The sequence below is a fragment of the Labeo rohita genome, chromosome 7 (assembly GCF_022985175.1).
Source record: "Labeo rohita strain BAU-BD-2019 chromosome 7, IGBB_LRoh.1.0, whole genome shotgun sequence".
In the NCBI taxonomy this organism is placed as follows: domain Eukaryota; kingdom Metazoa; phylum Chordata; class Actinopteri; order Cypriniformes; family Cyprinidae; genus Labeo; species Labeo rohita.
In genome coordinates this window covers 17,126,150-17,152,557 of record NC_066875.1, presented here as the reverse complement: position 1 = coordinate 17,152,557, position 26,408 = coordinate 17,126,150, and the positions used below count along the sequence as shown (strand labels likewise).

General features: G+C 36.9%; 1 protein-coding gene across 1 annotated transcript in view; it reads left to right on the top strand.

Annotated features, from left to right (window-relative positions):
* Positions 1-26,408, top strand: part of col4a6 (collagen, type IV, alpha 6) — a 95,079-nt gene that overhangs the window by 16,590 nt on the left and 52,081 nt on the right.

The window sequence follows — 26,408 nt, the reverse complement described above, 5'->3', positions numbered from 1 at the left end:
AGATTCTTAGGGGGTAATGAAAACAGACATAAGTAAGACAACTGTTGTATGGAGCTATGAAATGAATGTGGATAAAACAATGTAGATGCCTTGGTTTTGGAAGAATTTGATAAGAAATGTTCATATTGAAACGATGTTTGACTGCAGTATCATGAATTTGTTATTGTGGCAAAGACTGAGACATTTTTTTAAATCAGTGAAGATGGGAAGTTTAAATAAATTTGAACTATAAAAATGTGAAATTTAAATAAATAATTTTAAAATTAAAACAATCAAAATAAAACTCCATTTGTTTTTCTGCATGCCGTGTCCTTTAACCACCATTAACCAATACAATGAATATGCAAATGTGTTGTTCAAATTTTAAAATATAAATGTAAAATCTCTAGGAGATCTTTAAGCTGAAACAGAAGTCTCATTTGTGACGATGGGAAAAAGCTTTCACTACATAATCATCCTGCTCAGATATGGAGAACACAATATTTGCCCCCAAGACCCTGTTTGTCCAACACATTCTCATTGCCAACTTGTCACATACTGATGCTTGTACCCCAAGGGTCAGTACCCCTTGGCGTCACTTTTTGATGCACAGGGTACCCCTTTAGCGTGCAGGGTCCTCCATTGGTTTAAATAAGACACCTTTGCAAACGCAAAAGGCATTTGGAATTTTATCGTCATGATTAAATTACATATTGGGTAATAATTTTGCCATTACTGCAAATATGTTGGGTTGGGTTTTTTTTCCAAAACAATTTTTTACACTATTTATACACTATTTACACATTTATGAGCACGTAAACCCAACCCTCTGCCCCTAAACCTAACCATTTATCAATATAAAACACAGGATATAACAGGCAGATACAACTACAGTCACAATTTATTTAAAAAGTATTATATATATAATAAATATCCCAAGACTTCCGGCAAATCAGTAGATTTCTGAGAGGAATAGATGCAGTAGCCTTTGCTTTCATTTTGTGACAGCCTTTGCTTTTATTTTTGTCTTCATATTAATAGTGCATCATACTATTCACATATTTAAATACTAGACATTAGACACTATAACAATGTGTATCCTCTCCCCAAATTAACTTTCTGTTAATAGATAGACAGATAGATAGACAGACAGACAGACTTTGGTCTTGGCTGAAATATTTTAAACTTATGTCTGTGTTCATAATGCAGTAGTAAGTATTGCTTAAAAGTCAAATATGTGAATGGATAAACTTGCTTTATAAATATCGATAATTATCTCATCACCCTGTTGATAGGGTGTCATGTCAGTGCTTGTGTTGCTCTGGGCTCCACAGACTGCTGGGCTGAAATAAGCTCTGTTGAACTCAGGGGTTGCCACGGGCAAAGGATCTGCTTCGTTACAGACCCCAATCATCTCAATAACACACTAGCCAGTGGGGGGGTTTGGCAGCACACTGCCCGAGGTGCAAGGCGGAGCAAGAGTGGAATGACATGAATGGATTTTAAAAGGCTAGAAATCAGAAGTGGAGTGATGGATCTGATATTGACCAAAGATCTAGCCCTGGAACAAGAATGCAGATAAAACACAGAGCATGTTTGTTTTTGTGAGGATAGGCGATCTTCAGGTGTACCCGATGGGGGCTCACGCTAAGACATGTTGTCTTTACTCACCCGCTCCTCATTCCTCTGAATCTATCTGTCCTTTCACGTATTCAATTTCCCAGCTAAGGGAATCATGTACCTGGAAGACTAACTTCCAAGCTGCATTCCATGGTGTTAATATCTATTAAGGGTTGTTTTTCTCCAAAGTCTTATTGACTGTAAATATTGACAGTGGAGTGTATCCAAAAGCCAATGGGGGGAAAAAAACTTTTTCATGATACAACAAGCTTGTATATGTTCGGAATTTACCCTCTAAACAGATCTCAATCGTAATAGATTTAATGGAAAGCCCAGGGAAACTGCTCAACACCTGTGAAAACATAATTAGATGAAACAAGATTGACTGTAAATATTTTACTTAAACTGAACACACAAACTGATTTTTCCTCAAATAATTCTTAATTTATTGAGTTGTTAAATTAACAAGCATGAGAGTTTAGTGTCCACCAAATGTTTACTTAGGTCTTCTGCAGTGTTAGAGGCTTCCCTGAAATAGATAAAGTGGACTGAGCTCATGCCACCAGGTAGTCTGAGCTACTTGATGCTTGTTTGACCCTTGCTCTCCTTCAAGTTTCCCCATTCATCAAACATGCTTTCCGTTTCCTCTGCAGATCTCAGTGGATTGTGATGTCTCTGTCCATCAAACCATAGCCTCAAAAAGATTTAAGTTTAAGATGCAAATGTAGCAGAGGTATAAATCCTGTTTCCGCCACTGAATAAAAAATAGAAAAAGGTAATTGCGCCTTTTTAATCTTACAATTCTGACTTTTTTTCTCACAACTGAGAGTTTACATCTCGCAATTCTGACTTTTTTTCTTATAATTGTAAGATATAAACTTACAATTGCGTGTTATAAAGTCAAAATTGCGATACATAAACTTGCAATTTTAAGAAAAAAAGTAAATTCTGAGAAACAAAGTCAGAATTGCAAGATATAAACTCATTTCTGACTTTTTTCGTAGAATTGAGTTTATCGCGCAATATTTTTCTCAGAATTGCGACGTCATTTCTCAGAATTATAACGCAGTTGTGAGTTTACATTTCACAATTTCACAAAAAAGTCAGAATTGAGGGAAAAAAAGTCAGAATTGTGAGTTTTTATCTTGCAATTCTGACTTTATTCCGTGCAATTGTGAGTTTAAATCATGCAATTCTAAGAAAAACGTCAGAATTATGACTTTATATTTCCCAATTCTGACACAATTGCGAGATTATTTCTCAGAATTGTGAGTTTGTATCTCACAATTCTGACTTTATAACATGCAACTGCAAGTTTATGTATCGCAATTTTGACTTTATAACTCGTAATTGTGAGTTTATATCTCACAATTTTGAGAAAAAAGTCAGAATTGCAAGATGTAAACTCGCAATTGTCGGAAAAAAGTCAGAATTGTGAGATACAAACTTGCATGATGAATCACCAGATGTTCTGCACTATTGTTGTGGAAATGCTGTGGAAAGTATCTACACGTGGTAAAATGTAATAAATAGGGCTGATTCAAACATTCTTATCGATAGCTGCATTATTATGCAATTATTAAATTAACCAGCCATTAAATAAACAAGCATGCTTGTGGCAAGCAGTGGACTTTCTGTATGGGCCTTCAAATTAGTTATTTGTTACTGATGGTTATTTATCAGAGGCCAGTTAAATGCATTTGCCTTTGATAACCTGAAAACATTATAGATACTTGGAGATCATGTGAGTAATTCAGTATGAAAGAAACCAAATTTTGCCTGTTTGCGTGTGAACGTGTGTTTATATAACATGGAATGCCAGAGAGGGTCTCTCTGGTCATGCCCAGTGACAATCATTTGTCAAAAATCAGATAATCATGACGATAAACAGCTTTTCTTGAAACGTCAAACCAAAGCCTGAACTGATGAACATACACAAAAGAGAGCAAGGAGTGCACACATTTATTTTTCTGTCTTTTGTGAAGTGAACATGGGAACATACAAACACATATACGTTTGCACGTTAGCACAGGTTCATGTGTTGATGAGTGACGATTAGTTATGTGATGGGGGGCTCTCAGCTTCAGACTGGGCCTCATTGCACTGTCATTAACCTTGGATGCCGGAAAGTCAACCGGGCAAAGAAAGGCCCCCTCGGTATTGAAAAACTAGCATAAAATTCAAAATAGCTTTTCACACAGCACAACAGCTCCTGTCATTCTACACCCACAATCTGAAGCAATGTCAGTATTCAAACAAGCACAACAAACAGTAAACAAACAAGATAAAAATTTACCTGATAAAAGTTTCTATACATTATAAACCTGACCTGCATCTGCCTACTTTCTTTTTATAAAGTATGCAAAAAACAAACAAATTCATAAGTTTGAATTCAGAACTACGTCTGTCCGAATTTCAGAAGTGGACACTATACTGACTATACTGTCCCATGAGGCCACGAGAGAGGAGTATGGAAAGCGACACAACTGACATTGTAGGTCACAATTATACTGACAACGTGATGAGGGTAGTATGAATTTCATTCATGCTACAAACATTCATACTATCTATTTTTAACAGCTGTGAAATGTGTGATTTATTATTATTAATCACCTATGAATAATGTTTACCATCAAACTGTGTTTTGTACTGTTTCTTTAATAATAATATATTTTGTCACTTTTGTGATGGAATTATCCTGCCCCTGAATTCAGCGGAAAGCTTACCAGATCTCCACTAATTCTATCCCACAACTAGAGTAAAAAATGTGTATAAAGTGAGTGAGATTGTGTGTCTGCCTATAATGGTGGGATATGCATAATCTTACCCTTGCAGAAACATGTCAAGCTTTTGTCTACATCTCAGTTGAAAAAGAGGAGGTGAGAAGAGATTGACAGGGAGAAAAAGTGAGTTTTTATAGAAATGCATGGTTTCGAAATACACTGAAGCTTGAAGCAACAGTAACTATCCACCTTATTTTTCAATGCGGAAGTAAACTGTTTTCTGGTAATGTGTTAGACGTCCTGTCATAATCCGCCATAGGGAAATAATGAGAAGAATATCAAAGTGCAGTAAATTTGCACTACAAACCAGTGTGTTCGTAATTAAGACAATACATTAAAATAATATGATAAAACACACTCGTTTGCAATATCAAGCAGCAAAACAAGCTTTTTGTGCAGCTAAAAATAGCTGGAAGTGGATGAGACCGGAAGCCAGACACAAAAAAAAATACAAATGGCTGCACCCACTCTTACGGGAAAAATAAGGTGGATAACTAGTAATTTGTTTTTCATTTTCACTTATTATTTCCTACAAAAATTGGTGTGATGTGAATGAAGAAATGAAGTTTGGTAAATGAAACGAGATTGCATGTCCATTGAAGTAACTCATGAAATAATGTTAGACACATGGAATCCTGGTCTCATTGTTTATACATAGGTATTAGTATGCCTGTTTTTATCCAGGTAAAACAGTTCTGTACAGAAGATGTGTACTTGTGCCCCCTAACGTATAACAATGAAAACACGTATTCTAGGAGCACAAGTATAGCTCAAATATATTTAGACTTTTTGTAAGTATCACGTAAATATTTAAGTAAGTCAAGTATACGTAAATGTCATTTTAAGTATATTTCTGAGAAGTACATAAAAAGTAGACTAAAAGTAAACTTTTCTATTTTTTTGTTTAAAAGAAGTATACTAATAGCACACCTGAATAAACTTATTTTTCGTAAGGGCTGTCCATCACAGTCTGTGTGACTCTGCTACTTCCTGTTGAGTTTTCTTTCTGCGACCAGCTGACTAATTAAAATTTGGTTGACTAAGCCTCTTCTCATCGACTATTGTGTAGTTGGCTATTAGGGGGCAGCCCTAGTGTTTACCTTATATGTGCATTGTTGCTATTGTTTTTTCTTGATCATGCCAACCTTTTCTTCAGTGCAACTGAAATCCTTAATGATGCAATTGTTGGTTAATTAGCAGTGTGTTAATTCAAAAGCGTAATTATCATCTGCCTGTAGAGACTTTAATGACAGTAGCAATTTCACAGAAACACTAGCCATACTTGGTCTCTTTCTGTGATTGCTAGTGCGCTTTCTATGTTGTCAGGGGGACCATATTGGCAGCCAGCAAGCAACAGGGTGTCACAGTAGGCGACCGTATTTCAACAGCCTTTCCCACCTCTTCGTTAAGAGCGGCCAGCTCCACTACATTCCCATTCACTCACCCCCCTCTTTGCAGTGCACTGACCAGGCCTGCATGCCCTATACTTCATATACTGTTTATACTTGTTGCTTCATGTTGTCAAGCCTTTAGAAAGCAACAAAACTGCATTATGCCCCACTTTGGATTCCTCTCTGTTAAACCTTTTATACCTCAGTGTTGTTACTCTCACCTTAAGAGCTACTACAGATTTGACACACCCTCCCCTAGTCGTGTTAAACAGGCTACCATAGTGACCAGTGATTTTCCCATAGTCTATAAAAGGTCAGGAGAGGGCATATCTCACAGAGACCCAATGGCCACCAAAAGAGAGTACATAACTTTTTGTTTAGTTTTTGTGTTACCACAAGCCAGAATGGGTAAAGGAGAGCAACATAGTCAAGTTGTTCAGCCACATTTAATGAAAAATCCCAGCAAGTGTTGAAAAGTGCCCTGTTCTTGTTGATTTAGTCCTGCTGTATCTGGCGGAATGTTTCCTGGCATTAGTGTAAATCTTAGACATAATACCTCACAATGTGGCCTGACCTCCCCTATTCAGCCCACATCTCTCTTGATTAACAGGAGCTTGTTGACGTTGTTAAATAAAGCAGTCTCTGTCACATTTTTATGCACCACCTGAAAGAATTCATGTCAATTAATGTGATTTCCCAGTGATGACAAAAAAGGCGAGTGACTGGCTACTGTGAAGTGAATGTCTTAGAAATGCTGTGAGCCAAGAACGACTCTGTCTGTCGAGTTCAGACCAGCTCAGTTAAGGTTTAGTGCTCTCATTAATCAACAGCGCAGAGAAAGCATGAAAAGAATGTTTACAGGTGACAAAAGAAAAGCAATGCTTTGTCTCAATTCATGTTTGTTTATATAAATAAGAGAGGGTTTGAAGGCAGTAACTATGGGTGGTTAATTTGTAACCTTGATATTTGTAAGAAAGTTGACTGTTATTGTGCTTTCTGTTCACATGAAGAACCTTCAGCACTTTTATAGCTAATCCTGTAAGCTCCTGGATTTAACAGGCCTCACCAAATCCAGTGTACGCGCGCACCCAAACAGACAGAGAAAGTAAGCTCTTACACTCTCTTCACCTTAGTCAGACCCGTGTGTTCACGACCTCTACAGCGTTTTAGGGATACATCATCAAGCCCAGAGGGTAACTGCACCTAATGGCCTGACGTTAACCTCTGCAGCACCCTGGGAACTCTGGATCCACATGCTGGATTTGATAATAATCAGCGGAGCATGACCCCGCTGCTGCTTCACTGCCTGTGCTGAGTTCACAAGGCATTTTTCAGGTTAAGCTATTGACATATGAATGCTGGTGGGTGAAGTTACCACACTGCACACTGGAGGACTAATGGAAAGATATAACTGTGCTGCCTTCCTGTAGCTGGATCTCATTCACAAAGATTGCACGAGTTGATACAGTTTATATTTTAAGTACAGTTTTTGTTGCTTTGGATAAAAATGTCTGTCAAATGCATTGTCAGTATAGATATCATTGTAACTATAGATGGATATTTTGATCAATTTGCACTGCTAACATTAATTCAATTTAAAAATGAGATCCTTTTTGATGTCTCTCTACAAGATCTTTTTCATAATTTATAACTATTTAATTGTGCAGTCCATTCTTTAAAATGATTTCAGATACAGTAGTAAAACAGGCAGTTATCATAAGAAGTCATAAAAGAGCAACACTCACACGAAGTGTCTGTTTATAGTGTGTATCAGGAATGAACCTGGATTCTTCCCAGGATTGATTTTCAGCCCTTGTGTTTTTTGCACAGTGAATGACATATGGGCATATATGGATAGATCTGAGATCTTGGCATGCGTATCAAAATCAGTTGAAACCTGTGTATTCTTAAGTGGTCTTTAACATGACATACTGTGCATCTGTAATAAAACATAGTGAGCTGGTAGAACATTTTAAGGTGTCATAATTGCACCTGCAATGTAAAGATGGTTCCAAAAAGTACACTGTACAAAATAATTTGTTGAGTCAACTTAAAATAATTTGTAACCTGGCTGCCTTAAAATTTTAAGTTCAGTCAACTAAAAAAAAAAAAGCGGATACAGTTCGCAATGTTAAATTATACTAAGTGACAACTTAGATATTTGAGTTGCATCAACTTAAAATTTTAAGGCAGCTGGGTTACTTACCCATCTGTTAAGTTTAGCAAACACAAATATCTAAGTTGTTACTTAGTACCACTTAACATTTCAAGTTGACTGAACTTAAAATTTTAAGGCAGCAGGGTAACAAATTATTTTAAACTGACTCAGAAAATTGTGTGTTTTTTTTTCAGTGTAGGCAGAAATATTATACTTATAATTATATATATATATATATATATATATATATTTAAATTTGTGTGCCGTGTAGAGTTTCACTTTGAGTGTTTCGAAGATTTTGAGGAATAAAACTGCTAAATAAAACTCAAAAGCATACCATTTAAAGAAAATACATTACTTAAGAATTTTAGATTTTTTTTTTTTTAAATGAGGCGCAACAAATGAGCATGATGTTATTGTTTATACAGTCATCAAGAATATGCAGAGTGAATGTGGGCAGCCATGCCATTGTTTTCAAAAGTCTCAGTTTTAGTCCGTTTACGCTAAAACGCAACCCCAGAGTTTTCAAACTAAAACAGGGTCTGTAGCGTTTTCGAAAGTCTCTGTTTTTAGAATCAAAAACGCTGGAGTAGTGTAAATGACAGGTATAACCATAGCAAAAGTTTTTCTGTGACCAAGGAAGGTCTCCAATTATCATTGTAAAGGACCCCACAGAAAGGGGTGTGGGAGGTCTCACTTTGTCTCATGAGCTCCACTCAGCTCCTGCTGTGGGACCATCAACACCCTCTTTCCCTTTCACTGTCCACTCCTACAACTGGACTTCAGAATCCAGATGGCTGGGCAGCTCATGCTTTAAACCTGCCTCTTCCTCTGTTATCAGATCTATCTTATCTGTTTTTTACACTAGAGGAAATGAAGATTTTACTTGATTTACGCTTATATAAAAACACTGTGTTGGGACCTTTTTGGCAAAGGAAAGAAAGAAAGACAGGCAACAATTGAATATCTGCCAGCAGAGGAGCCAAATAAAGCCAATCACAAATCACTCTGGGTTTACGAGTTTAGCATCCCAGTAAACCCCCATTGCTAAAAAAGAGCCCTTATTTAAAGCCCCTGCGTTCTCACCCCCTACTTTGTCTCTGACCTCATATTTATCGCTCCCTCTTGTCAGGTGGGGGTAGTATGTTTTTGTCTATGTCTGTGTTTGTAGTTGGGAGTGTTTAGTCTCACGTTAAATTAGCAGTAGTGGTGTGGTGGCAAGACCTTATAACATGGTTTAAAAGTATAGTTCTTACAAAAATAAAAATTCTGTTATAACTTACTCACCTCCATACCATTGCAAACCCATAAGATTTACCAGTCTTCGAAACACAAATTTAAAATATTTTTAATGAATCCTTAGAGATTTATGTTCCTCCATTAAAATTCCAGGTAATCAGTATTTAGAATATCCAAAAGACTTACTAAGGCATGAATCCATATAAATCGAGAGTCGTGGGTGACGCAGTCTCCAGGGTGACACAGAGAAGAAAAATTGTTGAATAAAGTTATTTTAGTTTTTTTGCGCAACAAAAAGTATTCTCATAGCTTCATAAAATTACGGTTAAACCACTGATGTCACTTTTTTGTCAATGTTTTTGGTACCTTTCTGGACCTTGAACGTGATAGGACCCTTGCTGCCTATGACATGACATGAGCTTGAGTAATTGATAGAATTTGCATTTTTTTTGGTGAATTATCCTTTTAACTCAAATGAAATTGGATCTTATTTTGAAGCTCACTTGATTTAAATGTTTTGAATTTAATCTCAATGTGTTGACTTCTAAAACCCTTTTGGAAATATTGTGTGGCAGGCAGCCCACCATCAGCGACACTCAAAATCTTAGATTTGTCCTATCACTAGATATTAAGGAAACATCAAAGTGTCATGGTGACCTTCAAGGAGGCCAGGTCCTCACGACCATGCTTCCCATGGAATTCCCATGGAGTTTTCCACCTCAGCGTCTGTCTCACACAAAGCTGTCTGTGTATGAAAAGCTTGTGGAATTTCAGAGAGACGTCTTTCTTGTCTCTCTATCTTATGCTTTTGTCTCTTCCAACTTTGTTCTTCTGTCTTGTCATCATAGACATATTACTAGAGACCACTGTAGACCTTTAATCTCCTTGACTGAGACAAGAGATTCAAGAGACTTTTCATTCCTGTAGATCTTTCTCGCTCTCTCTCTTACACACACACACACAGACAATCTCATCTCTTTATCCTCCAGGTTGGCAATCTAATTGAACTTATCTTTTTGAGAATCAAATACCTTGCAACCTGGGTAAATTTACCTTGCTAATGTAACACCTCTTACCAACACCCATCTGCCCACTTCACTTCTTCACTTCACTTCACAGCTCCTTATCAGATAGATCACATCAATGTCTTGTTCTCTCCCTCAGTTCAAATGTAATTTGCAAAATACTAGTTCCTGTTGTTATGCTTATCTTCTCTCTGCTAATTATCTTTCCTCTGTTATCTCAAAGTATGGCATGAAAAAGAGACACTGACAAAAATGGGTGGGGTGGTGGGTCATTAAAACTTTTAAGAAACATTTGTGTGGAAATCACTTATCCAGATATCAAGCATAAGCACATTTAGGGCCAAGTGCAGGTGTTTAACAGAGCTTGGGAATAGGACAAATATGTGTAAAGGTTATGGACAGTTATAAACGTTACAGAGGGTCTGATTGACAGCTTGGGATGACAGCACTCGTCTAGTTTTTTCCACTGAGAAGCAGTGACCTTCAACCTTTTCCCTTGAAAGTCTTTTCAGGAATTCTTCTCACTTGTGACAATTGCTGCAATCTATGCAGCTGTTGCCCAACACTGCACAGCTGTATGCTAACTTTTCTTGTTCATCCCTTCTTTGCATCTTTCCATGCTAACTGCCTGGTGGGGCAGCCAAGACTGGAGGGTAGGAATAAGAGTGAAATGTTCTTATGGTTTTGGAACCACATGAGGGTGAGAAATTAATGACAGACTTTTCATTTTTGGGTGAAGTAACCTTGTGAAGTGATTTGTCACAGGGCTTTAATATGTACAAGACTTAATATATATATATATATATATAGCAGTTGCATCCTGTGTAGATGTGCAAGCTGGTCTCTATGTTTAGATGTGCTAATAGTGGAGTTTCAGCTGAAAGCCACGCTGGGTTAATTGTGGGTGTTTATGGTTTGAAGCAGTTGGTGTATTTTGCGGCTTGATTGGGAGCTAGAGCGGGCGATGATTCATTCAATTAAGCATCTCCATTCAGCACCTGTTTGGTCTTGTTATTAAAAAAACACCACTGACAGGGGGCATGTCCAGTCTCACAGCTAAACCCCCAGCCCAACCAGTGTTAAGACAAGGCATGATTTGTGGCAACCAGCAAGCACTATTCAGTGCCAGTCAGCCTGATATTAGAGAGAGTGATAGTAATCAGTGGCTGCCAGCTGCAAACCAATGAGCGACGTGTCCAGTCACATCTATTCCTTGTCACCTCCCTCTTTCCGCCCACTCCCCCTATTATTTTCTTTTAAATGCCATTTCAGCAGATAAGGATTTTAAATATGCATGCTGTTTCCTGAGTACTTGTTGGTGTTTTTCTTAAGGTAACGATTTGAGGTTAAATGGTTAGTTCACATCACAAAATCTTGATCATATATGTATGGAAGGCGCTAAATAAAAAAAATATAAAAAAGGTAATTGCAACTTTCACAATTTTGCCTTTTTTTCTCACAGTTGCGAGTTCTTGCATCTTTCAATATTTAGTTTTTTTTCCTCAGAAAAAAAAGTTACAAACTCAAAGACTTTTTTCTCAGAACTGTGAGATAAGAACTCTCAGTTGTGAAGTATAAAGTCAGAATTGTTTGATATAAACTCGGAATTGCGAGTTATAAAGTGAGAATTTCAAAATATAAACTCTGACTTTTTTCTCAGCAAATCTGACTCCTCAGAATTGCGTGATATAAACTTCCAGTTGCGAGATATGATGTCAGAAGTGTGAGACATAAACTCGCAAATCTGACTTTTTTCTCTGAGTTTATATCTCTAGTTTATATAGTTCTGACTTCATTACATGCTGTTGTGAGTTATTAAGTCACAAATGTGAGATATAAACTTGCTTTTCTGAGAACATATTGGTCTTTTTTCCCTCAAAATTGGACTTTATAACTTGGAATTCCAGGTTTATATCTCAAAATTCCAAAAAAAGTCAAAATTGCGGCATATAAACTTGCAGTTGTGAAAAAAAGACAGAACTGTGAGATACAGACTTGCATTTGTGGAAAAAAAAAGTAGAAATTGCAAGTTTTTATCTTGCAATTCTGACTTTATAACTAGCAATTGCGAGTTTATATCACACAGTTCTGAGGAAAAAGTATAAATTGCGAGAAAAAAGTCAGAGTTGTGAGATATAAAATTGCAAATGTGAGAAAAAGAGAATTGTGAGATACAAACCTGCATTTGTAAGAACAAAAGTCAAAATTGCAATTCTGACTTTATAACTTGCAGTTGCAAGTTTATATCACACAATTCTAGTAAAAAAAAGTCAGAATTCAGAGAAAAAAAATCAAGATATAAACTTGCAGTTGCGAAGAAAAAAGAATTGTTGGATATGAACTTGCATTTGTGAGAAAAGAAGTCAGAATTGCAAGTTTTTATCTTGAAATTATGACTTTATAACTCGCAATTGCTAGTTTATATCACAATTCTGACTTAATTTCTCAGAATTGCAAGTTTATAGTTAAAAAAAAAGTCTAAATTGCGAGAAAAAAAGTCAGAATTGCGAGATATAAATTCACAAATATGAGAAAAAGACAGAACTGTGAGATACAAACTTGCATTTGTAAGAACAAAAGTCAGATATGCAAGTTTTTCATCTCACAATTTTGAATTTTGAAAAATAGTCAAAATTATGAGATACAAACTTGCAACTGCAAGAAAAAAAATTGGCAGATACAAACTTGCGTTTGTGAGGGGAAAAAAGTCAGAATTGCCAGTTTGTATCATGCAATTTTGAAAGAAAAAAAAGTCAGAATATTGATATAAAGTCGCAATAATGTGTTTTATTTTTTTTTTATTTAGTGGCGGAAATTGGCCTCCATAGATATGGCCTTTTCCTCTGCCTCTCTAAATGGAAGTGATTTGTCGTTTTCTCAATAGTAACCAGAATGCTTTTGTTTTGCTGTTCTGGTCATTGCTGTTAGTAAATACCTGTGTGGCACATTTGAGCATTAATGTCAGTAATTATATGTTTTCCTGTAGTCCTTCCAGATGTTTTCCTAAACAACAGTGAGAGGATCTTTGATATAAAGCAGAATGCACAAATACATTGCCCGCACAACTCCTGGTAACACCTGGTTCACTACCTAAATCCCATCATCCATCTCTCCTTCCCCCATCGCTGTGACCTTCTTCAACCCTGTTTACAAGAGACTTTGATTCCTGACCCCTGACTTCTGACAGACTGGCACATCTGGTCAGGTGTATATGAGCACTTTGAGCGATATGAATTGTCCTGTTCTCAGGCAAGACGTACAGATATGTGACCGTACACACACAGACACAGTGATTAGAGCGGTGCTAAAGCATTTCTAAAACAACCACCTGTCAGTTGATAGTCTGCAGTGGGACAAAGAAAAGCAAGTAGAAAGTAATATACAAAAGAATCATGGGATAGCTTTCATCTTTGCTTTTCAAGCTTTTGTTTGCCCCCCTCAGGCCACACTCAATCTTTTCTTATCTTGTGTGTAGCAGTGAGTTATGAATTTTCTCTTTTCTTGTTTTTACAGTTCCACTCTTTCGCTCTCTCCCTGTGTAGCAGGATTAGTTATGTATCCCGGCCGGAAAACACGCAGAGAATTTGTGGCCGTTTGTAGTCCTTTCTTCACTTCTTTTATAAAAGTTAAGCTTCTCACTGTCATATTTGCTAGGCCCTGATTCTTCTGAATGAACCCTTTTTTAACTTAAACATCCTTGCAAAGAAAAAACAGAGGAAGGTGCACTTCAGAAACTGCTTTGGTCTTCTGTTCTTCCTTATCTTCTTTTCTCTCGCCGCCCTCCTTCCCTCCTTTCTCTCATTTCTCTCATTTCTTCAGCACCCGCCCCTCTCTATTCACAGCCCTGGGCGTCTTTTGCCATCAAAGGAGGACTGGCTTAATGGTGTGTAGGTAAGTCTGTTGTCAGCCATTCACCCTGCCCATGACAAAAAAACGAAAAAAGAAGTTGGTCTCCTAACAAAGGACATGTCCGACAGGGAGATATTTTAACCAGATCATGGCCCCACTGCAGGAATCTGTGAATAGGGTCATTGTTTTGAAGGAGACAGAGGGACAAGGGGGAAGGGAGAGAGAAATTTTTTCTTTTCACCTATCTTTCTGTTTTTGAAAAAGTAGTTGTAAAAGTTAATGAAAATTAGGCCTTCTAGTTTAACACCTCCCGTCAAGATAGTTGCATCCTCCATCACCCTTCCTGTGTGTGAATTTTAATGTACTGAGGAGACTGAAGTGAGCTAAATCTGACTTTTGTACTTATTGTATCACTTTACAATAAGGATGTTAACATTAGTTAACTACATTAGTTACATTAACAGACAATGAAAAGTGCTTCTAAAGCATTTAATAATCATAGTTAATTTTGACATTTACTAATACATTATTAAAACCAAAAGTTGTATTTGTTAAATTACTTAATGAACCTGAGCTAATATGAACTAACAATGAACAGTTGTATTTTAATTAACTAACTATAACAGATGTATTGCTCATTGTTTGTTAATGCATTACCTAAGGTTAACTAATGAGACCTTATCAGGGCTGTGCCCTTTTGAGGGGCATGTCCTGAAACTGAAAAATAGTTTTGCCAAACTATTTTGAAATATAATTTAAATAATTATGTCCAACACAATTCAAGTCACAATAGGACATTATAAGAAACTATACCGTCACTATAGCATATCCAACATGTATCCGCCTACCTGGCAAAAACTTGATATTGTTGAGGACCAGGAATGTTGGTCTCATGAAGGTCTAAAATAAGCCAGCAATGAAAAAAATTAATAAAGTATAAAATATAAAAAATATATATATAAAAAGTACAGTTGCAGTGAAAAGTTTAAATTGTACCAGAGCTCCCCCCCTCCTGATCCTATATATACAAACATGAACCATGCGACCATATAATATGGTTTAAATGTTAATAAATTAAGTGTATCAGCAATCATAAATCAAAAAAGAATTTTTTAATAAATATATTTAGGTGACAAGAATCACTCAGTCGCTTTGTGTCAAACTGAAATGCAGTTACAGGTTTTTTGACCAGCGAATGTCCAAGTAGAGATGCAATGCTACTGTATGCACAGGCTATTTAAGCGTATTGGCTATAGACTAGATGGCAAAATACATAGTTAGACTTAGACCTCAAATACATAAAATATCAGCCTTTATAGACACAGTGTTTCTTGCGTAAAGAAAACGCTGTACGTATTCAAACAATAAGATCTTTATTCACCCTTGCAAGACTGTGTTCATTCCATCAAGATAGAGGGGGGGTGGAGTTATTAGGTTTGACTGACAGTTTGAGCGGATCCAACAAGATTTAGTCACAAGCTCGTTTTAAACCTCTCACTGCCTAAATATGGGTAAAACAGGCAGACAGTTGTAAAGGGTGACCAATAGGCATTGATTCATTGAAGAAGAAGAAGAAGAAGAAAAAAAAAAAACACACACAGGCGCCACCAAAACTGGGCACTTCGGAGAAAGGAAAAAAAGACCATGTGCCCTGCACAGGTTGAGCCCTACCTGTGCATGTGCCTGGACCTAATTGTATATTGTTAACGGTAACACTTTACAATAAGGTGTCATTTGTTAACATTAGTTAATGCATTAACTAACATCAACAGAGGTTACACTTTATTTTACGGTCTCTAAACTAGTTGCATATTAGCATGCATATTACTAGAATATTAGCCTTTTATTAGTACTAATTAAGCATATATTATTTCCTTATTCTACATGACCTTATTCCACATCCCTAATCCTACCCAATACCTAAACTTAACAACTACCCTACTAACTATTAATATGCAGCAAAATTAGGAATTTATAGAGGGAAAAGTCTTAGTTTAATAGTGAACTAGTGTTTCCTATTCAAAAGTGTTACCGTTCATTGTTAGTTCATGTTAGTTTACCATGCATTAACTAATGTTAACAAACACAACTTGTGATTTCATAATCAGAAATTTACATTAACCAAGATTAATAAATGTTCATGTTAACTAATGTAGTTAACTAATGTTAACTAATAAAACTTATTGTAAAGTGTTACAATGTTAACAAGTTTTGTTTTAGATTAGGGTTAGTTTGTAGTTAGTATAATTAGCTGTAGCTATAATTAGCAAGTCTGGCCTGTCAGTGTTCTCTTTGCTAAGTAAATGTGTGTCAGTGGCTGGAATGTCTTCTACATTTGTGAACACGTAAAGACATCTTTTGGTGTGTGTGTGTGTGTGTGTCTTGCTCTATGCCACCCTCAACAGGCAAAGGCACGAATTACTAATTCAGACATGCACAGACACACGCAGAGCACATAAAAACATATTCACGTGCCTGTATGTGAAATCCACTTGCGTCTGGTGTCACTCCCTGTATTGTATGAATCAATGTATCCTTAGAGCCAAATGGAACTCTTTGACTCACAGCAAGTTCAAAGCTTTCCAGCGCAGCTGAATCAGCTCAAACAAGACAACTGAGAACCAGGGTGTTGGTGGGTGCGTGTGTGTGTGTTCCCCTATTATGCCAGCTCAATGTTTGCATTAACTAGGAGATGAGGAATTCCTCAACATAACTTAATCAAGGTTTGCAGCAGACACACACGCACACACTGATGTGTAGTCTTACACATACAGTCTTCCTCATTCATTTGCTCTCATCCTGGCAGCTTACCGTTCAGGTGATCCTTTCTGGTAAAGCTGCCAAAAAAAAAAATCCCAGTACTGTGAGACATCCTTTTTTCTATAAATAGCAGAGCTGACGATTGATATGCATGCTCAAAACCTAGTGTTGTGCCAGTGGAGTCAGCATTTAAATTGATGCGGCCTTACATGTTTTAACTGAATTCTGGGGCAGAATTGCATATTTTGTGACAAGAATACATTATGGTGAGCATAGTGAAAAAAAAAATATTCCAAGGTGGCAAAAGTAATTTTTAAACAAGCATATTTATTAACTATTTAATTCAGGTGCACTACCATTCATATTTTGTTTTTTAATAAATTAACACTTACTAGGATACATAAAATTGAACATCTGCAAAATGTTAATTATTTTAACAAAATAAGAGGGATCATACAAAATGCATGTTGTTTTTTATTTAGTACATACATACCTTTACATATAGTCCAGAAGAAAAAATAATAGTTGAATTTATAAAAATGACCCCGTTCAGAAGTTTTCATACACTTGATTCTTAGTAAAGTGCTGTTACCTGAATGATCCACAGCTGTGTTTTTGTTTAGTGATAGTTGTCCTGAACAGTTAAACAGCCTGCTGTTCTTCAGAAAAATCTTTAAGTTCCCACAAATTCTGTGGTTTTTCAACATTTTTGTGCATTTGAACCCTTTCCCACGACTGAGGGACTCATATGCAATTATTACAGAAGGTTCAAACACTCACTGATGCTCCAGAAGGAAAAACGATGCATTAAGAGCCAGGGGGTTAAAACTTTTGAAAAGAATTAAGATGTGTACATTTTTCTTATTTTGCCTAAATATCATATTTCTTTCATTTAGTACTGCCGTTCAGAAGCTACAGAAGATACTTACATGTTTCCCCGAAGACAAATAAGTTAAATTTACCTTGATCTTCAAAAGGTTTTCACCCCCCCAGCTCTAAATGCTTTGTTTTTCCTTCTGGAGCATCAGTGAGCATTTAGACCTTGTGTAAAAGTTGCATATGAGTTGTCCTCAGTGTGAAAAGATGGATCTTATAAGCATACAGTCATTGTTGGAAAGGGTTCATACTTATTATTAGTAGTATTTTTTAGCATTTGTTATTGTTAGTTTGTGTTATGTGTTATCCTATAGCAGTGGTTTTCAAACTGGTCCTGGGAGCACCCCCAGCACTACACATTTTCTGTGTCTCCCTCATCTATCACACCTGATTCAACTCATCATCTCATTAGTAGAGACAGCAAGACCTGAAATGGGTGTGTCAGATATGAGAGACCTACAAAATGTGCAGCGTTGGGGGTGCTCGCAGGACCAGTTTGAAAACCACTGTCCTATAGCATTAGCAAGCAGTTTCAACATGCTATATGATATGATTTTGTGGCCCAACATGAATTTATTTTGTAATTTTGGTATCCTATTCCTGACCCCCCCTGTGTGGAATTCTCTGCTGAATGGAGAAAGGAAAAGCTCCTCCTCTTTTTGTTGCTTGCTGCTTCCACTTCAAACAGCGTTACTAGCATCCCATCACTTAACCTTGGAAATTACAGCCCCGAGATACGAGGCCTGTGCCTCACCTTTCATCAGTGTGATTGCACATAAGTGGGTAATGTTCACACTGGCTGCAGTGGCATTGGCTCTCTAATATATGCTCTGGATTGACTCTCACTAGAGCACCAGAGTGCTGGCTGTCTTGGTCAGTTTTTAAAATAGTCTAAATGTGAAATCTTGTAAAAGGCAGCAAAAGGTAAATGCCCAGAGTGGTGAGGAATGATGAGACTAAACTTCAGGTATGCTAAACTTACAGTGTCAGCATTGGGTGAGGAGAAACTTCAACCTGATCTGGATGAAGTCATCATTCCGGCAGTAGTGTGAAGGTGTGAGAAAGATCTATTCTGGGATCAGCAGGAAAGAATTCGCTCTGTACTGACGGTGTACATGCTCAGCTACCTTCACCCACTGTTGATTTATTACAATTGGATCAGAGCAATCATAGGTCTGTGCTCTGTAAGACCCTCAAACACAAGCTCTGAAGAATCTGTTGAAGCAGTGTCCTGAGGAAGGCAGGTGCTGGGGCTTGCCAGAGTAGGGTGTAGAGCTTCTCTCCAACTCCGCATGCCTTCGGTGAGCGTGTCCAGACTTCCGTGTATGATGTAATGTGCCTGAGGGCAGCTTTGTCAGTTTCCAAAAGTCCAAAATGACTCGGTTGATGACATAGTAAATCTCTCTAATAATTGAAGCCATATTTGTCATGTGTCTGCCTCTGTGTTTGGTTAATATCCACAACAACCAGTATGAAAGCCTGTTTCTGCCACTGAAAAAAAAAAAAAAAAAAAAAGATAGTTGTGAGTTTATATCTCACAATTCTGACTCACCATTCAGAGGAAAAAGTCACACGTTCTGAGGAAAAAAGTCGGAATTGTGAGTTTCTATATCGTAATTCGGATTTTCTCACAAATGCGAGTTTATATCAAGCAATACTGACTTTATAGAACGCAACTACAAGTTTCTATAATGTAATTCTAAGGAAAAAAGTTGCTATTCTTAGAAAAAGTCAGAATTGTAAGTTTATTTATCATATTTCTGACTTTCTCAGAATTGCAATTTTGAATTCTGAGTTTTTTTTCTCGTAATTGCGAGTTTATATCACACAATACTGACTTCATAACATAAACTACAAGTTTATAGCACGCAGTTGTGAGAAAAATGTCAGAACTGTGAGTTTATAGCTCATAATTCTGAAAAAAAAAGGTATTGTGAGATAAAAAGGTGCATTTAACTTTTTTTGGTGGAAACAGTCAATACTCATGCGAATGATTAACTGTGTGGAAAAAAAAAAAAAAAGTAGTTATCCTTTATAGCAAGTTGCATAATAGCCCAGTGGGTGAATCAAGTTTGAAATAAACTTTGATGGAACTTTATATATATATAATTTTTTTTTTTGAGACCATAAAAAAAATTTGCACAGTTGTTTGTAGTTGACCAGGTGATTAGTAGTCCACTATATTATATTTTAGACAAAGTACCAATTAGCTGCTGCAGGTAATAGAAAATCTTATTCTCATCACTATACTGTGAAAATCTAATTAAAATGTATAAAGTATTTTTGTTGTTTGTGTTGACTTTATACTGATTTAAATAAATATGTTTAATTGTCATTTTGTTAAAAGGGTCATCGGATGCCCATTTTCCACAAGTTGATATGATTCTTTAGGATCTTAATGAAAAGTCTATAATATACTTTGGTTAAAAATTCTCAACGGTTCTGTAAAACAACACCCTTTTTACCTTGCCAAAATCAGCTCTGCAAAAATCATCTCATTCTGGTGGAGGCTGCTTTAAATGCAAACGAGCCTGTTTACTTTAGCCGCATTTAGCCGTGTTTAGCCGCTAAACTTGCTAACTAGCACATTATTAGAAAAGACGATCGCAAAGATTCATAAAAAACAACTTATACTCACTTCTGCTGTAAGTGAAGCGGGATCACGACCGATTCGCGTGAACATAGACGGATATATGTAGATCGGGAAGTGCATTCCATTCACAAACAAAACGTAATCTACTGGATGGACTTCAGCGGCTCAGATGTCGGGAGTAAATGACGACCCCTGTTCATTATTACATCCAGCAACACAACACCTCTATCGCTCAATCGGAGATATTCTTGTTTAATTTACATCCCTGCTCCCGCATCAAAACAAAGAGGGCGAACAGCTTACAGCTGATCTGAGGTAAAACGCTCATGTCAATCAACTATCGTGGGAGCGGCCTCTGTCAGTGTGACCCCACAATGACAGGCATCTGAGAATGGCTCGATTTGAAAAAGGGGATATTATTTTTACAGATTAATTAAAAACCACTGCATGGATTTTTATTATTATAGGGTAGATTTGTGCATACACTGCCAACACACATTAATGTTCAAACAACATGTAAAAGTGGACTTAGCATCCGATGACCCCTTTAAAATAATAATAATAATAATAATAATGTGACCTGGCGAGTTTCCTCATTACAGTTCATCATTATGTATTTTCTAGGTGTCAGCGAGTCACTGAGAAGCGTACACAAGCAATTATGAGTAGGCTTCAGTATTTTCTGTGATGTCATCAAGTTCATTCTGCCGTTTGAAGTGCGCTGTGTGCATTTGAATTTTTGTTTTACTTGGATGACATCAGACATACGTAGGTCATGGTCTGTCAGTGGGGGGCCTGGGGTTTTAAGAGACCATCAAAACCAAATGTATATGCAGTTGATAGTAAAAAGAACTTGGCTTGTTTGGCCTGAGGTAAACTGTGAAGTACTGAGAGTTTAAACACAGCTGTGAGAACGGACACATATGACCGACAGACCCTAATAAGAGGAGCACAGCCTGTTTTGTAGGGGGTCTGTTTAGAAAACAGGGATTTAGGTGAAGGATAAAATAAAAGAACTCAGAAACATGTGCATGCCAAGATGTCTGTGCACTGTCTTCACATTCATCCTGGTGACACATACAAAAAGCAAGGCATTTCCTGTCAGATGTTGGGATGACATTCTGCAGCTGGATTTGTGATGTTTAAATTTATGTTTTATTGATGTGAATCTGGTCGTTTTAAGATGTTAATTAGATGTTTGTACAAGAATAGTATGTTATAAATAGAAGATGATGACAAACATTTTAGCTCTCATGCTCTTTCATAGGCACCTCATCATGTAAATGTAAACCTTGTTCATTTCCTTTCTTTTATAGCATTTACATTCGTGATGAGTTGTATATATTTATACACAAAATAATTATTCTAACTTAAAATAACTTCTTCTAACTAAAGGACTCATATGCAACTATTACAAAAGGTTCAAATGCTCACTGGTGCTCTAGAAGGAAAAACGATGCATTAAGAGCCAGGGGTGTAAACTTTTGATCAGAATGAAAATTAGTTCTCATTTTGCAAAAATATAATATTTCTTTCATTTAGTATTGCCCTTCAGAAGCTACAGAAGATGTTTCTCGAGTTTCCCAAAAGAGAAAATATGCTAAATTTACCCTGATCTTCAAATTCAGGAAGTTTTCACCTCCTGACTCTTAATGCATAATTTTTCCTTCTGATGCATCAGTGAGAGTTTGAACCTTCTGTAATAGTTGCATATGAGCTCCTCAGTTGTCCTCAGTGAAAAGATGAATCTCAAAATCATATAGTCATTGTTTGAAAGGGATCAAATACACAAAATTGCTGAAAAACCAAAGAATTTGTGGGACCTGAAAGATTTTTCTGAAGAACAGCGGGCTGTTTAACTGTTCAGGACAAACAAGGGACTCATGAACAACTATGACTAAACAAAAAAACACAGCTGTGGATCATTCAGGTCACAACACTATTAAGATTCAACTGTATGTAAACTTCTGAACAGGGTCATTTTTATAAATTCAACTATTATTTTCTCTTGTTGATTATATGTAAATATCTTTTATGTGAAATATCATATTCAGGTCAGTACTAAATAAAGAATAACATGCATTTTATATGATCCCTCTTATTTTGGTAAAATAACATTTTGAGGATTCTGCAAGGTGTACAGTATGTAAACTTTGACCTCAACTGTATCTTGATTCGTATTAAAGGAAAAAAAAATGTGTTAAAATGTGGAAGTGTAACAGAAACAAAATGCAAATAATGTAAAATAAGGCGAGTAAAGGCAGACAAGTGAATTTGCATGTCAGATTCATGTCCGAGTATTCTTTGTGAGCTCTGTTCTCTGTGCTGTGCTATCTGTCAGAGAATCTCATCAGTCAAAGGAGAGCAAGATGAACGTCTCTTACTCCTACGTCCTTTCCCTTTCTTCTCCTATGTTTTTTTCAGTCTTGTTTTCTATTCTGTCATGCACTGATATGGTTGGATTGATTGATGACAGCAGATGACGGAGGGAATGTGAGAATACAAACGTCTAAACAGTGAGAGGAAACTAGAGGTTAACCTCTCTCAGAGTGTGTGTGGCCACTGTGTTGCTCAAGTGTACGTGTATGCAAATGCCAATGACTCTGAAGGCTTTTGGCGTGTTTATTTGTGCATGCTGTTTTGTTACCCAAGGATGACCAAACATCCCGATACAGTCTTGGCATTCCCAAACAAACAAACTAACCAGAGAATCTTGATTTCACCCTTATGTGTACAGTTCATCATATTCTACCCATACATTGTTTGCTGTGAGTGCAAATAACTAAAATTTAATGAATGAAAAGGAGGTGTAATACATAACATGTACAAACAGACCTCAGGTGTATCAGGCTAATTTGCTTTGGAGGAAAATAGAAAGGAGGAAGGCAAGACCCCCATTGATTTCTTTGGCAAAATCTGTAAATGGATCCTGTCCTCTTGCCTGCAGGGCTGAGTGTGCGTGTGGATATGTGTGCTTTGAGATTTCGCCTTAAGTTGCACTCTTTGTCCTGCTTCAAATAGCTCAATTTATTTCCACTGAACAAGCTGCAAAGGAATGTCAAGGTGTGCTATTGAGAGGGGCTTGTTGCTCCTTGTAGCAGAGGTTTGCTTAACTTGCACGAGAAGGACCTAAATTCACATATATGGCTAATGTTTTCACTTCTCTGCCAGGTGGGTTAAGCATCTTGAAAAGAGGGTGAGGTGGCAGATCTCCTCAGGGACAGGATCAGCCATTTAAAGCTGAGAGAGGGGTGTTGGATTATCCTTCTCTCCTTTCTGCATTGCCACCTGCTGTCCACTCTAATCTGTCAGGTAGTCGTTATAGAATAGGATAATTATATGACACTTAACTTTGCACCATATGTGCCCGTGTGTCACTCAAGATCCACAAGTGTACACAGATCATCTGCTTTTGTGTCATTTAACTATCTACCTAACTTTGAGGTTGTATTGTTACTGCAGTTATCCATATTTTTTCTGAGTAACTGTTGAGTGTCACCATGATGGATTCTAATTTGCGTTCAGGTGCTGCACTGTTCCGGTCTCCATAGAAATCCATGTTAAAACATAAAAAAATAAGATTGAATGAATTAAGTAAACTAAATTTTTTTCAATATAACTAAATATAAAAATGTGTGCAGGGTACCAGCAAATCTGTCCATATCCGGCGCTGTATGCATTGCGTAAATGATGACAAAAGAAAACGAGGATGGCTTTCATCACTTAAGTTAAAATACTGTGTGTGAAACAGTAAAATAATGTTTTAAAAGAATAATTTTGTGTGAACTTTGCCCCGATCGGCAGCTGCATGTACGTGCACCTGTGTTTTCAATGCAGCTAACCATTCGTTAAACTGTGACAGGAGAGTTACTGCAAAAAGCGGTTTTAAAAAACTCATGGCACCATAGTATGCTCACTTTACAGTGTCGCAGTAACCATTTTCATAGGGATAATCAGCTAGGAAAATATGTTAACTTGACTAGAAACACTGGTGACTGGTGTTGTGCCCAATTCTGACTCTCCACCAGATTATTACCCCCCTAGTATTACCAATAATATGTATTAGTAGTAGTAGTAGTAGTAGTAGTGGTAGTGTAGGGAAATAATTTTTGATAAAAATGGAAAACACATAGAAATATAATATTGGAAAACATATTTTTGTATTTTGTATTTCCGTTTCAGCCTCATATTCTTACATTTTGTACAGTCTTCAAAAATCTTTCTTTCTTTGGTTTCCAGGATTGTTTTTCATGTGTCTGTGTTTTTCAGCAGTCAGACTAAGGTCACTAGGCTGTATTTGGTCCGGATCTGTCTTGTGTGATATATGATTTTTCCCCCCCTTCTCTCTCAGTCACTACTTCTATCTGAATCCCTCTCTGCATATTTTCTGGCCTGTTTCTGTCAGAGCAATTAGTGGTAAACAGGAGATCAGTAGAGGAGAGGCGAGGCCTGTCCAGGGCAGTCCCAGCTTTCTAACCTACTTTTTACTGGTTTCCTCTCATGTACCCCCTGTTTTTCATCTGTACTCATTCTCTTACTCTTGCTTTCAGTCTCTTTATGTCCCTCTGTTATATGCCTGAGCCAAAACCTCACTGAAAAAATGCGGTCACAAGTTAGAAAAGTCGCAGGCTTTGTGGAGTCATGTGACGTTCTGAGTGGAGACGGATTTCACAGGGAACCTTACATCACCTTCACTCACACACACAGAGACGCTGTACACACATGCCCTTTGTGATTAGTAAATAAGGTCTTGGTTATCAGTTTTAAGACCTTTGAGGTTTTTTCCAGACGGCTGTCCGAACACCCCTGACCCTTTGGGCATGTACCCACTGTCCAAAGCCTCATGGGGCCCTCATCCCTGCTTGTCTGCACCTTTTCATCCTTTAATCAAAGTGAAATGCTATCCAGTGACCTCTGAACTCCAGCAGGGGATGACCACTTAAAAGACCCTTACATGTGAAGCCTTCATTGATCACATTATGCACAGGTCTGCTGAATGAAGGAGATTGGGTTTCACAGAGCTTGTCCTACAGGTTAAGAAAGGACATGTTGTTACATAGAATCTGAATTTGTTTATAATGTTTTTTTTAATGTTGTGGTAAATAAAGAATGAGCAAAATAATCACATTACAACCCCAAGCCATATCTACAGACCAGCAGCAAGTACACGTGATAGTAATAGTGCTGTCAAATCTATTAATTGCAATTAATTGCATTGAAAATAAAAGTTTATTTACATAATATATGTGTGTGTACTGTGTATATTTATATGTATATATAAATACACACATAAATGTATATATTTAAGAAATATTTACATATTCCTTATTTATCATTCATATTTATATATAATTTACATTATGTACAAATACATGCATATGCATATATACATGTATGTGTGTGTATTTACATATTCATATAAATATACGCAGTACACACAGATGTATTATGTTAACACACTTTTATTAGGGGCTGTGTACTTACATTTTAAAAATTGTATTTCTATTTCTATTTAAATAGAAAACAGTTATTTTAAATTGTAATAATATTCCACAATATTACTGTTTTTACTCTATTTTTGATCAAATAATTGCAGCATTGAGCAAAAGAGACTTCTGAAAAAAACTTTTTTTCAAACCCAGACTTTTGAAGCATACATTAGGTAACATTGAAATAATTGAATATGTTCAAATACTGTATAAATAATGTATGTTGGGGGGCTTTCAGAGAAAAAAACAGCCTTGAAAAGAGATGGTTTGTTGGGAGGGGTGGGAGAAGCACGCTTTGGAATGTGATCTCAGCGTAGGGCGAGGGGACAATAGAGCTCATATGTATCTTAGTGTGTGTGTGTGTGTGTGCGCTTTACAGTAAAGAGGTTTAGGTTTAGCGTTGGGGATGTATAGGGTAACTAATCGTCTTTGCCAGTATGAACAGTATGACCTCTAGTTCTTGTCTTCCTCTCTTTTTACATTTTTTTGTGAAGTAGATCTTTTGGTATTCTGTACCAGAGGCTAAAATCCAGAGCAGGGTTTTGTCTTTTGTTCCTCTGTGAGATCACATACCACTTACTGCTCTAGCCTGCAGGGAGACAAACAGATCAATCTTAGACTGACAGTCACTTTCACAAACTACGCT